This window comes from Kryptolebias marmoratus, linkage group LG23 (genome assembly GCF_001649575.2).
Source record: "Kryptolebias marmoratus isolate JLee-2015 linkage group LG23, ASM164957v2, whole genome shotgun sequence".
NCBI lineage: Eukaryota > Metazoa > Chordata > Actinopteri > Cyprinodontiformes > Rivulidae > Kryptolebias > Kryptolebias marmoratus.
The window spans coordinates 4,321,082-4,327,886 of NC_051452.1; the positions used below are offsets into that span (position 1 = coordinate 4,321,082).

Genomic DNA, 6,805 nt, shown 5'->3' on the forward strand with positions numbered 1-6,805 from the left:
AGAGAACAGTTTTTGAAGAAATGGAAGCGATCTCAATGTATTTCTATGGGGAGAATATTTGTAAATAAAGTATAAAAGTTACCAAAAACAGCAGGTATAGCACCCAGCTCCTGAATGTGCTGTATGTTTTGATATATGACTGAGTAAAGTAGCACAAAGTATGCAGAAGTAGTTAGACTGAAACAAAATGTACAGGAAAAACAATTCTGGACACGCTGATGCAGCTGTCAAAGCACAAAACATGTGCTCTGTGCAACAGAAGGGCCGACTGCACAAGACTGAGTTGGGAGAAATGAAGCTGACGGGACAAATGACCATCACTATGTATTGAAACTGGCAGCATGGTCCAGCAGCTGGCCAACAAATAGCAACTTACTGGAAAGAATCTTATATCAATAGGTTTGCCCATCCTCCCTGCTTGTAAATCATCAAATGAAAAAAAAATGCTGCAACAAGAGCTCAGCTGAAACTGTGAACATATACTTGTGTTTGGCTTATGAGGTGGTGGGTATTTGGATTGGCATGCAGCAACGTTATGGCCTGGTTGACTAGCTGAAAGGTACACGGGACCCCCTGGAAGAACAAAAACAACGAAATCTGAGGACACAATGGAGGACAGAATTTTGTCTGTATGAAGAACTTTACCACAAAATACGTAGACCTCAGCGCTTGGATTTCATGGGTAACGGAACAAAGCGTGTAATAATGATGGACAATGATAGGAAGCTTAATTAAGTAATACAAGTCCAGTTGTTTCTGTTTTATTTAGTTAAGACACATTTAGCCACTGAATCTACAACAGTCACTTACTTCCACTGGGACTTAATGGTTCCTCCATGCAAGGATTGTTTTACATCCTGTTGTAACTATCCAGAACATGAGCTGGGAACCACACAACTATAAACACAAGATAAAGTAGAGCCAACAAGACGCCTTTGGAATGGCCTTGACTATACTGTCATAATGGCAACCTGCATGCCTTTGAATAAACCTCGAAATACTAAAAACAAAGATATGCACAGTTGATGTCAGAAACGGGGGAGAGCGAGAGGAACCCTGAGTGCAGACTCATACATGAAAAAACTAAAAGTTACTTATAACTAACAAACATGACAGCAAAACACTAAATAATAAAACACGGAACGTGGCAACCGAACGGCAAGGCAAGGCAACAAGAACCTAACAAGGAGCATACCAAAGACAATGAACCAGCGAAATGACCGCAGAAGGCAATTAGAGGAAGTGGGCACAGGTGAGAGAACATCATGAAAGCAGATGGAGATGGGTGTGACAGGTAAACAAGGGCAGCCTGAGGATAAGTGCATGATCACATAAACAAAACACAAAGAACAATGACCAAACAAAAGACTAAATAAAATAAAACCATAACACAAACTAAAAATAGGAATCAAAAACAACCACAGGACCAAAACACAACCTAACCTAAACCTATGACAGCTGATGAAGGTTTTTTTCCAACAGCCTTTAGCCTAACAGAAGTAGTTCTTTATTATAGTGGAAGCAGTAAGACAGCTGTGTCTGTGTATTACTGTGGCTCTTGTTTTCACTCTGGTTTAGAAAAGATAAAGCTGTATGGCACACCAGCACATTTACAATAGCATTTGTCATGGAAAGTGGGAAACTCGAACAGCCAATATAATAAAAGCAAATTACAGTAAATACAGATGGTAAAGGGTAGCCGCTGTGACAGCTGCATCAAGGCTTACTAACACGAGAGCTAATCTTAGACCCTGCTTACATGTGAGCAATCTCCTGTGAAATGTTTACATGGTGCTGCTGTGTTCGTTGAACCCATTGTAGCTTCCATGCCAGGGATCTAGCTGCCACTGACACGCACATGAACAGAGGCACCCATCTTGAGCATGGAAGCAGTTACATCAAAAATGGTGAATACGCAGACGTTTGGGTTGCTGCGACATGTTGAAAGGGGAGGGTAACATAAACAGCACTCTGCTATTTGCCTGTATTACTTTTGTTGATGTACTCTTGCATGTGCAGAACAGATATCGACTGCAGCCATCTGTGGTGTGCATGTGTGATTTCACACGTTGCAGCCTCCTTTTTTCAAATGGGTGTCTGAAGAGACCTGGGTTCAAAAAGTTTCAGTGTCAGAGAATCTGATCGTTGAACTGCAACAGAGCTGTTACAGTTTCACTGAAAAGCAGTTTTGTGTAAACAGCCCTGAACCTATGAATACAAACACGTCTGAACACAATTATTTCCAAATACAAGAGGTGTTCAGTCCTTTAAAACACAAAAATTGCCCAGGACACTCCAGCCACCCTGTGGCATACCTCTGGCTACCACTGATATGTACCTTGGTCTTCATGATGTTGTTTGATCACTAATGTTCTGTAACAAACTTCTGAGTCTTTCACAGAAAAGCTGGATTTATTACACACAAGTGGACTATTTACTAATTTGGTGACTTCTGAAGGCAAATGGCTGCACTGTATTTTAGTTAGGGATATCAGTGAAAAAGGGCCTGAATACAAATGCACACCACAGATTTTGGCTGAATGATATCCAAGAAAGGTACGGTGATCACACTTGAAGGGGTTAAAGTACCTGAAGGTAACATTGCAGATGCCAAGGACTGCTACAAATATCTTGAAATCCCACAGGAAAATGGTAACCACAATGAGGCCACAAGGAACCAAATACCTGAGCCAGCTGAATAGTAGGAACAAAGTCCAAGCCATCAACATGTATGCAGTGTCAGTCATCACATACCCTGTTGGTATAATAACCTGGCCAAAGGACAAGATAGAAGCCACTGACATCAAGACACAAAAGCTCCTCACAATGTACAGAGGGTTTCCAGCACCCTGAGACTGTACGCTAAGAGAAAGGACGGAGGCAGAGTAGCCACTATACAGGATAAACAACCAAGATCCTGCAGTACATCAAGAAGAAAGCTCCCAAAGATAAACTACTAAGTGAATGCTCAGACAGCAAAAATCCAAATGCAGAAGAGGAGAAACAAGAGGAACCATCATGGAAAGATAAACACCTGCACAGCATGTACCACCAGCAGATTAAGCAAGCGGCTGATATCAACAAGTCCTACCAGGTGCTAGAAAGGGCTGGACTGAAGGACAGCACAGAGGCACTAATCATGGCAGCACAAGAGCAACAGAGGCCGGGGTCTATCATACCAGGCAGGACCCAAGATGCAGGATGTGTAAAGATGCCCCAGAGACAGTCCAGCACATAATATCAGGATATAAGATGCAGGCAGGCAAAGCATACATGGAACCCCATAACCAAGTGGCTGGAATTGTGTACAGGAACATCTGTACAGAGTATGGACTGGAAGTCCCACAGTCAAAGTGAGAGACTCCACCTAAGATGGTGGAGAATGGCAGGGCTCAGATACTGTGGGACTTCAGATCCAGACTGACAAACAGGTGATGGCTAACCGACCAGACATTGTGGTGATACAGAAGAAAGCAGTGGTGATAGATGTAGCAGCCCCAAATGACTGTAACATCAGGAAGGAGCACGAAAAGCTTGAAGAAACACCAAGGGTTGGAAGAGGAAATAGAGAGTTGTGGAAAGTCAAGGCCTCAGTGGTACCAGTGGTCATCAGAGCACTCGGTGCTGTGACCCCAAACTGGAAGAGTGGCTCCAACTGATCCCAGGAACAACCTCAGAGATCTCTGAGAGCACAGTCCTAGGAACAGCTAAGATACTGAGGAGAACCCTCACGCTCCCAGGCTTCTGACTATATATATATATATATATATATATATATACATTTTTTATAAATCAATAATTAATTAATAAAAAAGTAGTTTTTCCTCAAATTTACAGTACCATATTTTCCGCACTATATGACACACTGGATTATAAAGCGCACTGTCAATAAATGGTCCATTTTCAAACTTTTGCTCAAAAGTTTTTGTCTCTTACGCTGATTTTTTCCTTTAACATTGTGAAGCTCTACTTAGAACCTTCTTAAGATCCAATAGTGCAAAATGCAAATTCTTGCAATTTTTTGACTGGTCTTAAGATTTTGATCAGGAGTGTATAAGGGGCACAATAAGGGAAACAAAACAGCCCCATCTTTTTGGAGAACACTGCACCGACGTAAAAGCCCCACATACTCGAGCGTACTTCACTCCATGGAGGTGCACATACTCGAAGCGGATGTCCGCCTGACACGTCCATGCAAAGATCAATTTTTATGACCACATACGCGCAACTCTGTGTTGCACAGTAAACTGCCTAGCGAGAAATGATGTTCACATCAAACTGTTTTGTGTGCGACACCAACCGCTCTCAGTTGAGAATCAGCGCCAAGTATGAAGTCTCAACCGTCCGCAGACAGGCCGCTCAGAGTCTGCGTGGCTCACAGAGTACGCCCAGTACGCCCGAGTATGTGGGGGCCTAATGATGTAAGAGGTGCAGCTTTGTAGTCTACCAAAGTCGTACTAAAACATCACGACTTCTTACATTTATAAGGTGCTCCAGATTATAAGGCGCACTGGTGTTTTTTGAGAAAATTGAAGGCTTTTAAGTGTGTCTTATAGTCCATAAAATACGGTATATTAACAAATGAAATCCTGTTTAAGACAAAAAATAAATATTTTGCATTTTTTACAGTCTGCAATTCATCAACAGGAACTGTAGCCACAACAGAAAATTTGTTCTGAGAAGAGAACAGTCTGGAAACCAAAGTGAAATACACAAGTAATACATTAGCAATTTGAAAAGAACTTGATGTAATGCAGAACTGGAAATTTTACTGTGATTTCTTTAAAGTTTTTTTCACCAGCCCCTGGGATATGTTGAAGAACTTTACAGTATTCATTTGTGTCACTCCAGAGTTCAGCTGCAGCAGATGGGCTCTAAAAATCTGACAGAAGTCTTTTCAGGGGCAAAATTATTCCCAGCAGTGACAGCGTGCATGTTATCAGTTCAAAATGTGGCCCTGGACGACAAAAACCTACTGAGTCTGTTTTGAATATCCTGGCAGGTGTTAAAAATGTCTGTCCACAGAGGTTTAAAGTAAAAGCATTTTACGAATTTTACAAGTGTGGTGCTGGAAGATCAAAATGTAGGTTGAGGTTGAAAATGGAAGAGGTTTAACCTATGAGTACTGACTATTTCTGCAATACTTGAACTCCTCATACCCACAACCACGGGTCAAATAATCAGCAGGTTGACAAACCCATTCATTTTTATTCCATTTAATCAATGATGAAGCGTTCTCTCTGCATGAACACTACCTCTGTCTACTAAATAACAAAATGAAAACAAAACTGAATTAGCAGGAAAAACTTCAAATATGTACGAAAAATTTCTCAAACATGATGAAAACCACTGTTTGTTATTAGTGTAGTGAAAAAGCTTTGTGTTTTTTGTTCTGTTCTGCTGGAAAAAGACCATTTAGGCCTGGTTACAAACTGCGGGGTAAACTCAGTTCAGGTCGGCCCTGGTGCTCCAACAAATCCTGTCAGGGATGGAGCCAACTGAGCAGATGGAAACTCTAAAAGCTTTAAAAATGCTTCAAAGTATTTTGATCAAATACAAACAACTCAGCAAACTCCAGAAGAAGTCAACTGTTGAAGCAATGTTTTCTTAAAAAAACACTGGTAAAGTCATACTGGCTTTCAGGTTTTTCAAGTTTCACTACTTTCAACACAACTATTTTCAAAACCCAATAATAACAACAACAACAACAATAATGTATAAATCACACAATATATTTTAAAGGAAAAAGAAAAACTCTGAGCCTACAACTAACTGCTTCATGAATTCAATTAGTTATAGTCTTAGGGCAATTTGTTGTAAATCCAATATTTTCTTGGTTCCACTACATGTACAATGTGAAGCTGAGAAGAAAAACTGAGCATGTACTGACTGAACCCCCACAAGTGCCATTTGACCCAAGTGTGGCTGAATCAGTCCATCTGTGGTTAGACTCTACAGTCAAAGAATGGAGGTAAAAACTCAGTTGTAATTTGTTCTAAAGGAAGAAACGCCAGAGGGCAAAAGTCCAAACCAAACTCATCATTAAAGGTGCCAATGCAGAACCAATTAATTAAAGCACCTTATTACTATTAATCCATTGTTTTTACATTTCCGTCTACAATTTTGGTTTTCGTCTTCTCCAACAGAAAACATCCAGGAAAAATATACATCAAAAGTCTGGCTCAATCAGGAATAGTGGGCTGTAACTTTTGATACATATTATGAGATAGCTGAAACTGTAAGAAAAAAAAGTTCCCATAAATAACCATAGAATTTTGCCAAAACCAGCAGGACTGTTGCAGTTTTGAGCAGTAGCTGCATTGCCACCCTTTAAAGTTTCTAGTTATTGTTATTTTTATTATGTTCCATAACGTGTCCAAACCTGACTCGATCACTGTGCAGCCATAGAGTTGTGTGATACTTAAGTAACAAACCCTTTAAATGACAAGAATTAGAAAGTGTCAGTAATTAAGGAATCAATATCTCCATGTGTAAAACTTACACAATTTACAGTTTACCTACACACTCGGTTCCAGTGATGGACCAGGGTAAATGCTGGTTCATAACTGTAAACGTGCTGGTTCATAACGTATTTAGAAGCTGAGGGAGTCCCCAGGAGGGGCACCCTCCAGTAACCCCTCCAAGGACTCCAAAAAGGGTGGGTAATCTGAACTGCTGTTCGGCGCATAAACGCAAACAACAGTCAGGACCCGTCCCCCCACACGTAGGCGGAGGGAGGCTACCCTCTCGTTCACCGGGGTAAACCCCAACGTACAGGCACCAAGATGGGAGACAACAAGTATGC

At 41.0% G+C, this 6,805-nt stretch overlaps 1 protein-coding gene across 4 annotated transcripts in view; it reads right to left on the bottom strand.

Annotated features, from left to right (window-relative positions):
* The window catches only part of taf2 (TAF2 RNA polymerase II, TATA box binding protein (TBP)-associated factor), a 69,822-nt gene that overhangs the window by 4,888 nt on the left and 58,129 nt on the right, over positions 1–6,805 (bottom strand). The window lies entirely within an intron of this gene.